Source organism: Ictidomys tridecemlineatus, chromosome 3 (genome assembly GCF_052094955.1).
Source record: "Ictidomys tridecemlineatus isolate mIctTri1 chromosome 3, mIctTri1.hap1, whole genome shotgun sequence".
Lineage (NCBI taxonomy): Eukaryota > Metazoa > Chordata > Mammalia > Rodentia > Sciuridae > Ictidomys > Ictidomys tridecemlineatus.
The window spans coordinates 68,318,676-68,334,461 of NC_135479.1; the positions used below are offsets into that span (position 1 = coordinate 68,318,676).

Below are 15,786 nucleotides of genomic sequence, written 5' to 3' on the forward strand. Positions count from 1 at the left end.
GACTTTTTCACATTTTTCAGCAAAATGTTATTTACAATGTTTCATATGTTGTTAATGCTCATTGCCTGAAGTTCCCTGGAAAATCTGTTTCAAGCCTTCTGAGAAAGTAGACAATTGATAGATTGTCCAAGGAATGGGGAAAAAAATGTGAGTGGGTGAATTTGGACAATCCCTGAGAGCTGGCATTATAAGACTCATCCTATCCCCAGTAACATTGCCATACAATAAATATGAACATTTCTGAAGCCTTTTTATAAGATACAATTTGAAGATAATATTAAGATAAGAAAATGCTGTTGATTTCTTAGATTAACATTTCTTACCTCTTCCTTTTTCTTTTTAAAATGTGTTCCAAGTGATAACTTCATCAAGATGGCCAGTGATGAGCAAAAGTCCAATGATGACAACCCCAGCACCAGCAGTGGCAGTTCAGATAAGGACCAGGGAGACCCTGCTGCTCCAGAGCCTGAAGATCAAGAAGACTTAAGGCAGCAGGGCTGGGGTCCACGTGGGGAGGGAGCAGCCGCCATGAATGAAGAAGAAAAAGAAGAAGAGCACCAAACTCCCTAGCAAAACCACTGCTAGTTATCCACTAGTGTAACAGGTAACATTGTCAGGTTGTCTTCCAAGCAATTGGATGTTTGTATTTTTACTTTCAGAGCAAGACTCCAGAATTATTTCATGATTAGTTATATTTGTACTTGAGTGAATTGTCATCCTTTAGGGAGCATGAAAATGTCCTCACTAAAATTATGCTCCAAAGCAAACTTATTTTGTACTTTGGTAACTTCAGGAGGAGTCTTAGAGATTGAATTCTCATTCTGACAGTTTAAGGAGTTGGCAAGGAAAATTTGGTGAAACTGAATTAGATGGTACACTGGGGATGTTTCCTTTGGTGAGTTATGCTTTTGAGTGAAATTGGCACATCTAGAGATTAGTAGTGTCTCTTTTCATGATATGAAATGATCAAAAAAGTTTACATTTGCTAAAAAATTTTGAACGTCAGGCCTTGGCTGTATTTGAAATCGGATTTTAAATTTGCTTAGTTTTACAAACAAGGCTTTAAATCCTGCATAATAGATATAATTTTTTGTAGTTAAATTATACTTATCCCTCCTTGTTCTTGTGAGGGCAAATAAAACTGAAAAGTAGTTATTCACAATCTCAATTGTCACTTTGCTGTTGAAAACGTTCATTGTCTTTGCACATCTTTAAAACTTGTGGACGTTCTTGACATAGTAGTGAAAATCAACAGCAGGAAAAACATTTTGATGAGTGTAAGTGAAAGATTATTTGTTGCCTGCTGACTTTTATTTTTTTATGATGGCAAAAAAAAAAGATTTAATTAAAAGGACTCCATCAGTGATAGTGGTTGTATTGAGTAGAACTCTTGTAATCAAACACAAAATGTATCTATAGCATTACCTAGTGTTGATGTTTTGTTGATTTTCATTAATCATCACTAAAGGAAAAATAAAATATAAAAACTGATCAATTATTGCATTTTATAGTGAATCATGTTCTTATTTTTCTATACATTTTGACGGTCATCGTACTTGTTGGGAGTCTCCCTGAGAACTCCCCAGGGCGTTGCAGACATGGTGGCAGGCAAATTGCTAGTCGGTGGCTAAGAATTCCCCAGGCCTTTCAGATAAGGAGCCCCTAATGCAATATGGCGGCGGGCAAATTGCCAGTGGGCGAATAAAAAGTTGTTTTGAAATTTCTCTAATTGGTCCTCCCATCTTCTGCACTAGTGCACAGTTCATTCCCCCATGAATCTTATGCAGGGCGGACATGCGTGTACCCTAGGTGATGACCTTACCTTTACTATGATTGGCCCAGAGAGCTTCCTGGTTTAAGATAACTGACTTTCACTTTCTATATAAGCTAGCACCAGCTTGCAGTATAGTGCTTCATCTTGGTCACTGCTACCTGTATGTGCATTTTAATCTCCGACTACAAACCTTGGCCTTTCAGTACTATTAATCAAACACTTAATGAATTTGAGAATATTATATTGAATAGCAGCAGTCTTTGAAATAATTCAAAATTCTTCTCAGTGTGTTGCAATATTGTGGAGAGTAACAATAAAATTTTGAAAACATTTTAAATTTCAAGAAAATCAGAGAAATGCTCTTTTTCCCCTTACCTCAAGGCCCTCTTTCCTCCAAGAGTATGAAATTTAAATTTACATGCTGTACCTAAGATCAGAGAAAAGAAATGGTTAAATAAGATTGCCAAAATAGTCCTTGGAAGTTTTTCATTGGTAAAGGTATTTGTAAATTTTAAACTTTTTTTAGACAGATAAAATATTGACAAAACTATTAATGTGCTCTTCCAATAGCTTTCTAATTTTTACCACAGTAAAAGTGGATTGAAGTCATTGTCAAAAATATTCTAGTGCTTTTCCTCCTTCCTTTTTGTCTCATTTGCATATAATCTTGAAAAGAGAATTTCTTTGGTAAAAAGAGTTTTAAAATAGATTTTATATCGTTTTGTTGAATAGTGGTGGAGGACTTTCTCAAATCAGGTGTAAATGACTTAACTATTTAAAGTAGCAAGTAAGAAAAAAGCTGCAAAGTTTCTGTTAAGGAATTTGGGTTATACCTCTGAGAACAAAGAGGAAGCAGCCATGTTAGCATTACTGAAGGCAAAACCAGCCTTGCTTTTACCTGCATGGCGGTAGAGGGCAGTCTGATTTTCTGGTTATTCTGTAGACTGTCTCAAATCCTTTTTGTCTGTTCCCATTTCACTAACAGAATTCAAAAGGAGCTAGCTGAAATAACCCTTAATCCTCCTCCTAACTGCAGGTAAGAAACAAATTTTATTGTTTTGATTTCTAAATTGTGGAACGATATTAGGATATGAACCTATTATCCTTGTATGTATGTGCAGCAGAAGAGGCTAGCTAGCTATGTTTGCTTCCTTAAAGCTTTGCAAGTGCTTTAAACAAAAATTTCCTAGGTGAATTAAATTAAATTAGGAGAAAAATACTCTTTAGCATGTATCATATATTCTGTACTTATGAATATACTGATCTTGTGCTTCTTGCTGAGATTTGTTTGAGTGGTGTTGATTTTTCTATAATATTTCTGTGGAATATATTTATTCAAAAGTATTTTGTAGAAACCTGTAAAGTTTTAAGTTTCAAAGTTATTGCTTGTGTGCAATCTGAATTGATTTTCCAAATTTAGAAATTGTTGAATGTGGTATTATAAAATGTTAAAGCATTAAACAAGAGTATAGTTGTTTCTGTTTAATTTATTCAGTAACTTGCCTAAAGGACAAATTTTATGTGCTAAGCTATGGTTGTAGCTGTTATTTTCTAGAAAACACATTGTTGGAATTATTTACATTTTAAGCAAATGTCCTAATGACTTGGGAAAATTCTTAGCAGTAAATTAATTGGAATTGTGAGAAGAATCACTTTCTGTGGAACTCAGAATTTGAGATTGGTTGACAAATTGTATTAAAAGTAGCTGGTTGATTTTTTTTTTCATTTGTGTCTTATATAGTGTTCTGTTTATTTTTGAATTGTGACTGACTGTATGGTTGACAAAATTTATCAAATTTAGAGAGCAATATTATAAATAACTTGCATAGAAATATGTGCTCATGAATGAGAGAGGAAAGGATGCTAGAATTAAGGCAGTGTTATGATTTGATATAAAAATGTTTTGGTGTTTAACCTGTGTTTTGGTTGTTGAGGGCTTCGATCAAGTCAAGATGGCGCCTGGCAGTTTGCCAGGAGGAGTGGTCTGTGAGGCAATGCCTCCAAGCCATTAAGATGATGGAGATTCCTTATTGGCTGACTGCTGTATCTAGATGATGCTAATTAAGTTAAGCTGTGTGTAATTAGTTAGGTATATATACTGCTGTTGTTCCATAATGAGCTTGAAAAGTAAATTGAAACACACACACACACACACACACACGAGAATCAGGATATTATTATAGTATTCCAATATAAAATTAAAGGGGCCTCAACTAAAAAATTATAATTAAAGTAGAAGAAACCAAGTGGAACAATTTGCAACCCCCTAGTGTCAAGCACTACTCAATCTCTCCAGTTTGAACACCTATGCCCATCATATTAGCTATTTTAGAATATGAGAATATAAAGAAGTACCAGTAGATATTTTAGAATATGAGAATATAAAGAAGTACCAGATTTTAACATTCAGAATTCAGAAAATATTTACCTTAGCTACTTATTATTTGGAATGTTCATAAAACACAATGTAATGTCTTTTTGAAGTGGGATATAATATGAAAAATCAAAGAGAATAATGTTTTATTAGAAAAAATGTGTTTCATATTTGATGTTAGAACACAACACATTTGTTTTCTAACTTAGATTCAATAAAGATAAGGAGCTTAAAGTTATCTGGACAGAAGAAGAGAAAGGAATCAGTCATCAGTTAGAATGAAAGAAAGCACATGATTACACTTGAAAGGGTGTTAGCAGAAGCTGTCCAATAAATTCACAGAAGATGCTTCTGCTTTAATAAATTGTTGTGCTATCAGCCAGGCACGGTGGTGCACAACTGTAATCCCAGTGGCTTGGAGACTCATGAGTTCAAAGCTAGCCTCAGCAACATCAAGGCACTAAGCACTAAGCAACTCAGTGAGACCAATTCTAAATAAGAATACAAAATATGGGGGCTGGGTTTGTTTTCTGTAATATAGTGTTTGCTTAGCATGTGTGAGGCACTGTGTTTGATTCTCAGCACCACATATAAATAAATAATAAATAAAGGTCCATCGACAACTAAAAAATATCTAAAAAAAAATACAAAATAGGGCTGGGATGTGGCTCAATAGTCCAGTGCCTCTGAATTCAATCACTGTTACCAAAACAAACAAACAAACAAACAAACTGTTGTGCTATGAAATCCTTTTGAAGCACTTGAGGTTCATTTTCTCTACTTGTACTGACAGATCAAGGTTTTGTGTGTCCCAAAATCTATAATTTAGTGCCAATTGTCTGTTTATCTTCTGAGCATGAAAGGGAAATCTAAGCCTTGAAATTTTTTTTTATTATTACTGTTATTATTATTACCCTGGCAAGAACCACAATAGTGCTTTCATGAAGCATAAGAAAATTTGAGGTTCTAAGACTTTATTCTGAAAAAAAATAATTTTATAAATATTATTTCATGTTCAAAGTATGTTCATATACACCCTTACATTTTCAAATGACCAACCAATTATGAACACTTAAAAAGAATGAGTTTCATTATTCACATCGATGGTAATAAAGTTGTAGCTTAAATTTTAGCACTAGTACTCATTCTCTAATTCTGCGTTATTTCTATCCATTGTCAAACATCTAACAATATTTTAGGAATAGGATGTCAATTTTTTATGTTCAGAAAGTTCAATGTAAAATAAAAAATAATTATCCTCTTGATTATGGCTAATATTTTCTGTATAATCTTATGAATCATTACTACTGGATAAGCATTTTTCAAAACCAGGATCAAACATGTTTTTTTTTCAACTTAATTACCTTTTATACCTATTATTAGAGTAAATAAATTGGCATCATAATTTTAAGTTAATAATTTTTTTCACATAATGGATATGCTAAAATTAAATCCATTTCTTTATATGGACTTGTAGAAGCTACACCCAATTTTCAGGTGCTATAAACAATGTCACAGTAATCTTTATATATAAATAGTATTTGGTTTTCAAACTTGTCATATTTTGGAAGAATATTCATGAGCTAAAAGGTGTTCATATTTTTAAGTATTTTTTAACATCAGAAAATACATTAATTTGCTCTTTGATTAGTCTAAATGCAGCTTGAACTTTGCCCATTGTCCTCCATCTTTTACAACACATTTGTTTTCAGTTATTAAATTGTGGAAACAATAAAGACATTATTCTGAAACAACTCTTAATGGGCATAAAAATTAAAAAAAATGTTATCACTAAGAGATAATCTATAAATCTAAAAAGCTCCCATTTAGCTCTACTCTATTTACTTGTGCTTGATAGCATATGGACATTATTTAAGTTTCACTGTCAGCAAAACAGCACAAATTTAACAGTTTTGTGATCCATTTTTACTAAATAGCAGAAGAGAAAGTGTTATGTCAAGGACAGTGCGAGTTTAATTTTCTGTATCATTTAAAATTACTTGAGTGTATCCCCCCAAAAAACAAATATATTGATCAGATATAATGTAAATAAAACCTTAGCATGAGTTGTTTGCATATACTAGCAAAAGAGAGGTAAGTGAAAATGATCTATGAAAGTTCATAATGCTTTTCTAGCACACAAAAAATCTATGGGATAATAATAACAAGAGACAAAATTTGATGTGTGGCAGAAGAAATATATTTTAGTGAAAAAAGTTTGAAATTTAATTGTGGCTTTAAAATATTCTTCTATATTAGATTATGTACATACACATATTTAATTTTATTGTAGATAGAAAAAGAGAAAATATTGCATCCTGGTCACTCTCCAGAAATCTGCCCATGTCACAGACAGGTGGACAGACAGCACTCTGACTCACCCTGTGCAGGCAAGCAAGGAGCTTCCTGTCCCAGCCACATCAGAGGAAGAAAAAAGACAAGCACCAGTTCACCTGCCATGCTATGAGGGAGGATCTAGGGACCAATGCCCAGAGACACATTCTTTTTAACAAATGCAACCCTCACTTTCTCAGCCACTGGAAGTGGAACATGGGTCTACTGGGGGAGTAGCCAATCTGACCTATGATCTCTCACCCACCTACAAGAACCACTCACCTGGGTTGCTAGAAGGTGAAGGCATGCTGGGTCACAGTGACTACTGCATCCTTCTGTCAGCACTTAGGGACCCCTCAGTTCCACTGGACCTGGGACGGACTGCAGGGGGATGTGAGGATGTGAGGATATACTTTAATATGTGTATATATAAGCATTTACTTATTATATCTTTATATGTGTGTATATATCTTATGTTTGTATATACATACATGCTTATGAACTTTATACTTCCATGTGTATATTGATACTTAACTTGAGAGTAGAGCTTCTATTTATCATCTTTATTTTTTTTGAATACTGTTTCTTCCATATTTATAACTCTGTTTGGAAGCATAGAGGGACTAATTTAATTTTCCTGTCTCATAAATGCTCATTTCTTTTGTCCTATAATACATATCAGTCAAAGAATAAAATTGCAATAATTCCACAGTGTGATTACTGGAAGCATTCTGGAGTTTTATTGTTAGTATTGTTATTTTTGGTTTTGGTTTTTAGCATATACTCTCCCATTTCTTCCTTTTTTTTCTTTCTTTTTTATTTTTTTGCATTTTCTTTTTCTTTTTTGCCAGTGTTTTTTAAAAATTGATTTAAAAAATAAGTGACAGCAGAATGCATTACAATTCTTATGATACATATACAGCACACTTTTTTATATCTCTGGTTGTATATAAAGTATGTTGACATTAATTCATGTTTTCATACATGTACTTTGGATAATGATGTCTATCACATTCCAACATCCTTGCTAGTCCCCTCACCCTTCTTTTCTCTCCCACCCCTCTGCTCTATCTAGCTTTCATCTATTCCTCCCATATTTACCATACCTACCCCTCTATCAGTTAGCCTCCTTATATCAGAGAAAATATTCAGCATTTGTTGTTTGGGGATTTGCTAACTTCACTTAGCATTATGTTCTCCAACGCCATCCATTTACCTGTAAATGCCATGATTTTATTCTCTTTTATTGCTGAGTAAAATTCCATTGTGTATACATGACACATTTCTTTTATCCATTCATCCACTGAAGAGCATCTAGATTGGCTCCATAGTTCAGATATTGTGAATTGTGCTGCTATAAACATTGTTGTGGCTGTGTCTCTATACTATGCTGTTTTTAAGTCCTTTGAGTATAAACCGAGAAGAGGGATAGCTGGGTCAAATGGTGGTTCCATTCCCAGATTTCCAAGGAATCTCCATACTGCTTTTCATATTGGCTGCACAACTTTGCAGTCCAACCAGATATGTATGAGTGTACCTTTTTCCCCACATCCTCACCAACACTGTTGTTGTTTGTCTTCATAATAGCTACCATTCGGACTGGAGTGAGATGATATCTAAGAGTGGTTTTGATTTGCATTTCTCTAATTGTTGGGATAATGATAATTTTTCAAATACTTGTTGATTGATTCTATATCCTTTTCTAGAAGTCTTTTCAGGTCCTTGGCCCATTTGTTGATTGGGTTATTCATTTTTTGATGCTTTTTGAATTCTTTATATACCCCAGAGATTAGTGCTCTATCTAATGTGTGAGGGGGTAAAAATTTGCTCTCAGTATGTAGGTTCTCTGTTCACCTAACAGATTGTTTCTTTTGCTGAGAAGAAAATTTTTAGTTTGATTCCATCCATTTTATTGATTCTTGGTTTTAATTATTGCACTATAGGAATCTTATTAAGGAAGTTGGGGCTTCATACCGCATGATGAAGATTAGGGCCTTGTTTTTCTTCTATTAGACACAGAGTCTCTGGTTTAATTTCTAGGTTCTTGATCCACTTTGAGTTGACTTTTGTGCAAGGTGAGAGATAGGGATTTAATTTCATTTTTTGCATATGGATTTCCAGTTTTCCTAGCACCATTTGTTGCTGTATTTTCTCCAGTGCATGTTTTTGGCACCTTTGTCTAATATAAGATAATTATAATTTGGGGGGTTAGTCTCTGTGTCCTCTATTCTGTATCATTGGTCTACCAGTCTGTTTTGGTGCTGATACCATGATGTTTTTGTTACTATTGATCTGTAGTATAGTTTAATATCTGGTATAGTGATGTATCACTTTTCTTGCTAATGATTTCTTTCGATATTTTGGGTTTCTTATTTTTCCAGATTAATTTCATGATTGCTTTTTCTGTTTCTATGAGGAATGCCATTAGGATTCTGATTGGAACTGCATTGAATCTGTATAGTGCTTTTGGTAGTATAGTCATTCTGATAATATTAATTCTGCCTATCCAAGAGCAAGGTAGGTCTTTCCATCTTCTAAGGTCTTCTTTTATTTCTTTCTTTAGGGATCTGTAGTTTTCATTGTATAGATCTTTCACCTCTTTTGTTGTTAAGTTGATTCCCAAGTATCTTATTTTTTGAAGGTATTGTAAATGGGGTAGTTTCCTCATTTCTTTCTCAGAGGATTTTTCACTGTTATACAGAAATGCCTTTGATTTATGAGTGTTGATTTTATATCCTGCTACTTAGCTAAATTCATTTAGTATTTCTAGAAGTTTTCTGGTGTAGTTTTTTGGGTCTTCTAGGTATAGAATTATATCATGAACAAATAGTGCCAGTTTGAATTGTTCTATTCTTGTGTGTATCCTTTTAATTCTTTCATATGTGTAATTACTCTGGCTAGTGTTTCAAGAACTATGTTGAATAGATGTAATGAAAAATGGCATCCCTGTCTTGTTCCAGTTTTTAGAGAGAATGCTTTTAATTTTTCTCTATTTAAAATGATGCTGGCCTGAGGCTTAGCATAGATAGATTTTACAAGATATGTTCCTGTTATTCCTAGTTTTCCTAGTGTTTTGAACATGTAAAGGTGCTGTATTTTGTCAGATGCTTTTTCTGCATCTATTGAGATGATCATATGATTCTTATCTTTGAGTTTGTTGACGTGATGAATTACATTTATTGATTTTTGTATGTTGAATCAGCCTTTCATCCATGGGCTGCATCCCATTTGATCATGGTGCACAAACTTTTAGATATGTTTTTGTATTCAATTTGCCAGAATTTTATTGAAAATTTTTGCATTTATGTTCATTAGAGATATTGGTCTGAAGTTTACTTTCTTTAATGTGTCTTTGCCTGGTTTTGGGATCAGGGTGATATTGGCTTCATATAATGAGTTTGGAAGTTGCTGCCTCTTTTTATATTTCCTCAAATAAATTACAGAGTATTGAGGAATTCCTCTTTAAAGGTCTTTTAGAACTTGGCTGAGTATACATCTGATCCTAGGCTTTTCTTGACTGGTAAGCTTCTGATGGTGTGCTCTATTTCATCACTTGATATTGGTCTGTTTAAGTTGTGTATGTCTTCCTGATTCAATCTGGGCAAATTGTATGACTGAAGAAATTTGTCCATGCCTTCAATTGTCTTCTATTTTATTGGAGTATAAGTTTTAAAAATAATTTCTAATTATCCTCTGTATTTCTGTAGTGTCTGTTGTGATATTACCTTTTTCATCATGTGTACTAGTAATTTTAGTTTTATCTCTTCTCTTTATTAGCATAGCTAAGGGACTTCCGATTTTATTTATTTTTTTAAAAAAACTTCTTTTGTTTTGATTTCATTGATTTCAGCTCTAATTTTAATTATTTCTTGCCTTCTACTGCTTTTGCTGCTGATTTGTTCTTCTTTTTCTAAGGCTTTAGATGTAGTGTAAGGTAATTTATTTGTTGACTTTTTTTAAGGAATTAACTTCATGCAATTAATTTTCCTTTTAGTATTGCTTTCATAGTGTCCAAAAGATTTTGATATGTTTTATCTTTGTTCTCATTTACCCCTAAAGATTTTTTAATCTCTTTCTTGATGTCTTCTGTAACCCATTGTTCTTTCAGTAGCATATTGTTTAGTCTCCAAGTGATAGTGAAAATTTTATTTTTTATTTTGTAATTCATTTCCAATTTCACTCCATTATGATCTGATAAAATTCATGGTAGTATCTCTACTATTTGTATTTGCTAAGAGTTGCTTTGTGGCATATTATATGGTCTAGTTTAGATAAGGATCTATGTGCTGCTGAAAAAACAGTGTATCCGCTTGATGCAGGTTGAAATATTCTATATATGTCAGTTAAGTCTAAGTTATTGATTTTATTATTGAGTTCTATAGTTTTTATTCAACTTTTGTTTTGAAGATCTGTCCAGTGATGAGAGAGATCTTTTAAAATCACCCAAGATTATTGTGATGTGGTCAAGTTGACTTTTGAACGTGACAAGAATTTGTTTGATAAACATTGCTGCACCATTGTTTGGGGCATATAATATACATTTATGATTGTAATGTCTTATTAGTGTATGGTTCCCTTGAGCAGTATGTAATGTCCACCTTTATCCCTTTTGATTAACTTTCACTTGAAGTCTACTTTATTGGATATGAGGATGGAAACCCCTGCTTCCTTCAGCAGTTGATGTGCATATTATGATTTTTCCTATCCTTTCACCTTCAGTCTGTGTATGTCTTTTCTTATCAGATGAATCTTCTGTAGGGAGAATATTGTTGGATCTTTTTTTTCTAAATCCAGTCTGCTAGCCTAAGTCTTTTAATTGGTGAGTTTAAGCCATTAACATTTAGGATCATTATTGAGATATGGTTTGTATTGCCAGCTTATTTGTTTATTTTTATTTAACACATTTGTAGTTTCAGGGAAACAGAAATTCAAACTTGATTTGCCTTAATTGAATAGATAGTGATTAGCTTATAATTCACTACCAGAGGTATTTTGGGATCTTAGGAAAGGCGAATAAGCTGTGAAAGCACAATTTCCCAAATTTGCCTTCCTTGTTTCCTTACTACCATACAGTAGGTATAGAGTGTGCTCCCAATGTTGATATGTGGGTTTCTGTATGGAATCAGTCAGCAATTCGATAACATCAATGATTCAGATTTTTTAAATTCCTTAAATCCTGCAGTTGTTTTGTCCTCAATTTTATGTGCGTAACAGATTGACTTCTCTTATAGAAAAAAATTACATACATATTTAAGAGTATTTATTGGTTCAATAAAATAGAATATCCAGTGATAGGCAAAGTCTATAAAAGGTTGGTAGATTCAGTTGCTTAATAAGATCACTAGTGACACAGTTTCTCTGTACACTGTCATGAAGGGAGCCAGCTTTACACTAAAATGAGCTTTCTGGATGGAATTGGATGGCTTCCAGCACAAGGAGCACCAATGCCTGCCTCATTTACATTCAGCTCAAGAGAGAGTGCTGGAACAACATGGACAAGTTGTCATGAGCTTCATTCTTAGAGAACTAGCTGAGCTAAATAATGCACAAATGCACAGGAAAAAAATCTATGAACTCTCTGCTTTCCTTCTTTTACAACTGGGTTTCAATAGCCTATTTCTTTCAACACTTTACCTTCATTGCAAATTTCCAGTACAATGATTTCAGTTTTCGCTAACAGTGAAAAAACATTCCATTTCTCATTTGACAGATGGAATTTGGGTTACATTTCCTTAAGTCATAAAGAAAAAGAGATGAATGACAACTCTATCTCCTAACAATAACTGCCCACCAATGCTGCATTAATTTAGTGTGCATGATAATGCCAGAGGTAATTTATTATATCTGAAAATTCATAGTATGCATCATTATCCCTCTACTAAAATTTGCTTAAAATTTGTGAAAGATGATTGATAAAGCTAACACTATTTTAACCACTAGTGGAGAAAAATATTTTTAAAGGAGAACATTATTGAGAACTGAGATAACCATATTTTATGACTGATAGTACTTGTTTGATCCCACTAGTTATAGCACAAATGCATGCATTAAACTTATATTTTAATATTTTTAGTTAGTTATACTGAACATTGTCATCTAAGGGCAAAGCTCTTGTAATATGTGGAATTAAATTTGCTATGTTAATAGAGCATCAGTTTCTATTCTAGAAGGTATTGAAATTCAAGAAAAATTGTGTCAATGTATTGAAAGGAAATAAGCTGAAGGAATTTTTCCTTAATCTTAAAATTTATATTTCTTTTGATAAATGTAAATCCACATATATTACCACAGCCTTCTTCAAAACTATTTCACTGCAAATATTTATATAGTTTTTTGTTTGTTTGGTTAATGATGAACATTTTGAAATGCTACATTAAATAGTTTGTAGGGTTAAATGAAATAAAAAATTTGGTTCTGATTAGTGTAAATAAATAATTTTGAATTAGATTTGAAACAATTGAAAATAATCACATATAACTTCTAAAAACAGAGGAAAGATTATTTTACAAATGCTTTGACTCAGAAGAACTTTCTTTTGAATATTTTTCTATTTAATGCCACTGAGATGTATCTCCTCATGTAAATCACTAATCTTTCCTAAACTTAAAATAAATTCAATAACATCATTTTGAAAGTTTAATTAAGTGTTTGGAGACTTACATACAATTTGTTGCAGAATAACCAAGTATTAGTTACTTCTTCATGCTAAAAATGTACTTTCACAATACTTACTTATCGGAACCATAAAATGTAGTGATTCATATATAACTACATTTACTACTTGATGGGTAACTATTACTTGAATTATTTTGTGAAGCTCTTTGATTAAATGAGATAAGAGCAATTTCTTTTTTTCCAGTAAATTTATCTCTTATTTTATAGTTTGACTAATACTTAGTATTATATTAAATCTAAAGCAAAACAAAACTAGTTATTATTGTTAAATGAATAATATCAAAGGTTTTAGAATCACACATAGTGGTCCAGATACCAGGAAAAATTAGTCAAGGTAGGTTCATAATTATAGGAAGAAACTCAAGCCAGACTTGGGAAAGAAAAAAAAACTGTTTTGATACCTTTTAAGAGAAAATAACTTTTCTAACATATGGCAAAATAGGACTGATGGAGAGAGATCATGTTCAAGGATGAAGTGTTTTGGGTAAAATTAACTTTCCTTTACTCCAGTGTATTGGAAGAAGAGAAAAGAGGTCTAAAACCTCCAAGTCCCAAGTGTTCAGTTTGCCTTGTATCATGTATGAGACAAGAAATGAACAAGTCTTGCAAAAGGCTAGGTAAAATAATTACCTTGGATAGTAAAAGAAATTTTACTAAAATTAATATTAGCAGGTCTGTTATTGAAGTCCAGAATCTTCTGCTGTGTCATCTTAAGACTTCTCATTCTGATTTATTTTCTTAGCAATGAATGAGGAATAATATACTTTTCTGAGGATTAATGGAATGATCATTCCAAACATTTTATATGTTTGGTAAACTATGAAGCCCCACTCAAATTTCAGATATGACAATTTTAATTGATAGTAATGCAATATTGAAATGTGGTAGAGACATAAAACAAGACCCTCTAAAATGTATGGGAAAATTTACAGAGGTGCTGAGGCATATAGACAATTTTGAGTTATTAGACTTAGAAAGTGTCAAAACTATTACTTTTGAAACAATATTAACAAATCTAATAATAATAATGGCTAGGACTATAGTTCTTTTGTGGAGTGTCTTGCACATGTGATGTGTTGGGTTTAATACTCATCACCACATAAAATAAATAAAATATGATTGTGTCCATCTACAATTAAAAATATTTTAAAAGATATGTTAAAAACAACAGCAACTCCACAGGTGGAGGCTTTTGTAAGTATATATTATATTATTTCTTCTAAAAGCACCAACAGAGTCAAAGTAATTAATTTTTTCTAAAGTTTTTAATCTCAAGTTCATTTTATTATATATCCCTTTGAGAGAAATACTTGAAATGAATGGAATTAACCCAACATATCTCTTCTCATGTCTTATTTGATTTTACCAGGTTGAGTATTCTAAATATTTACTTACCAAAGCATTTTGAACATTATTATTTCCAGGAATGATAATAATAAATAACTTGAGTATACCAGGATAAATCATTATTGTTATAGAATTAATTCAGATAAAATCAAATATATTTAGAACTACATGCATTTTTACAACTAGGAGTTAATTATAATTTCAAAAACTAATGTCTATTTTGTGATATATGAATAATGACATAGTTGTGTCTTATTAAACTAAATTAGTAATTTCTTACTGTTTTAGTAATTCATGTAATTTCTCTGTAATTTTGAAAATGTTTATAATAAGTATATACAAATGAGTTAAAGCTCATTTGTTTTTATGTAAACAGAGTAATTATAATCTCAAAGTGACTTAACTGTCAAAATGAATATGCTTATGGAAAAATCCAGGCTTACTGCATTGAATTAGAAAATATTAGGTAACTGGCTTTGAACACAATAAATATATTCATAAAATTCAAGAAGGCATTATATAATAAATATTGGAGGATATGATACTGAGTTTCTCTCTTTTTCTCTGTGATAATGAAAACAAATTATGACAATGTTCACTTTAATATAAATAAAGGCAATTGATCTTAGTTCAAGGGAATAAAAAATTATGAGGTTGGTCACAATCCAATCTATTCTTCCTTTGTCTTTGGGGGAAGTGTCCTTCTTATATATGCTCATTAAAATTTAATTGGAATAAAAGTGTACTCTTTGATACTCTTCCATGAGAATATTGAAAGTATGATGTGTATCTCTAAACACTAAGCTGTAGTCAATTACAAGTCATACTTTTGATCTGTGAACATTTTACTTTGGATATACCCAAGTATCACTATTACTATATTCAGAAAATAGGTTTAAGTCCCAAAGAGAGAATGTTAATGAAAATTTATTTTTGGCTCTTTTCTATTTTCAACCTTTGAGTGGGTCATTTAATGATCTTTCCACATGAAAATTCACATTCTCTTGGCAAATTTTATTTATGTCTGTTTTATGTTAATGTTTTATTTCTGTACAGTTTCTCTATTTTCCACTATTTTTTCCTGCCATATTCTTTTTTAGGATTGCTATTTTACTTTTGCCTTTTCTGTTACATGGAATGTATAAATGAGGTGTTAAAAGGTACAAAACATTCTACAAGTGAGCCCCACTTTTTGTATCTGAATAGGGAATGAAATTAAACTGAATCAGAATCTGTTAGTAATTTATTGAGAAAAAGTTACTAAGATGAGTTTAAACTTATT

General features: G+C 32.1%; 1 long non-coding RNA gene across 4 annotated transcripts in view; it reads left to right on the forward strand.

Annotated features, from left to right (window-relative positions):
• The first annotated feature begins 360 nt into the window (after positions 1–360).
• The window catches only part of LOC144376218 (uncharacterized), a 107,518-nt gene continuing 92,092 nt past the window's right edge, over positions 361–15,786 (forward strand). For all 4 annotated transcript variants that reach the window (XR_013436455.1, XR_013436457.1, XR_013436456.1 and 1 more), the window contains exons 1-2: positions 361–604; positions 2,760–2,810. This is a non-coding gene — a long non-coding RNA (uncharacterized LOC144376218). The remainder of the gene's footprint in view (positions 605–2,759; positions 2,811–15,786) is intronic.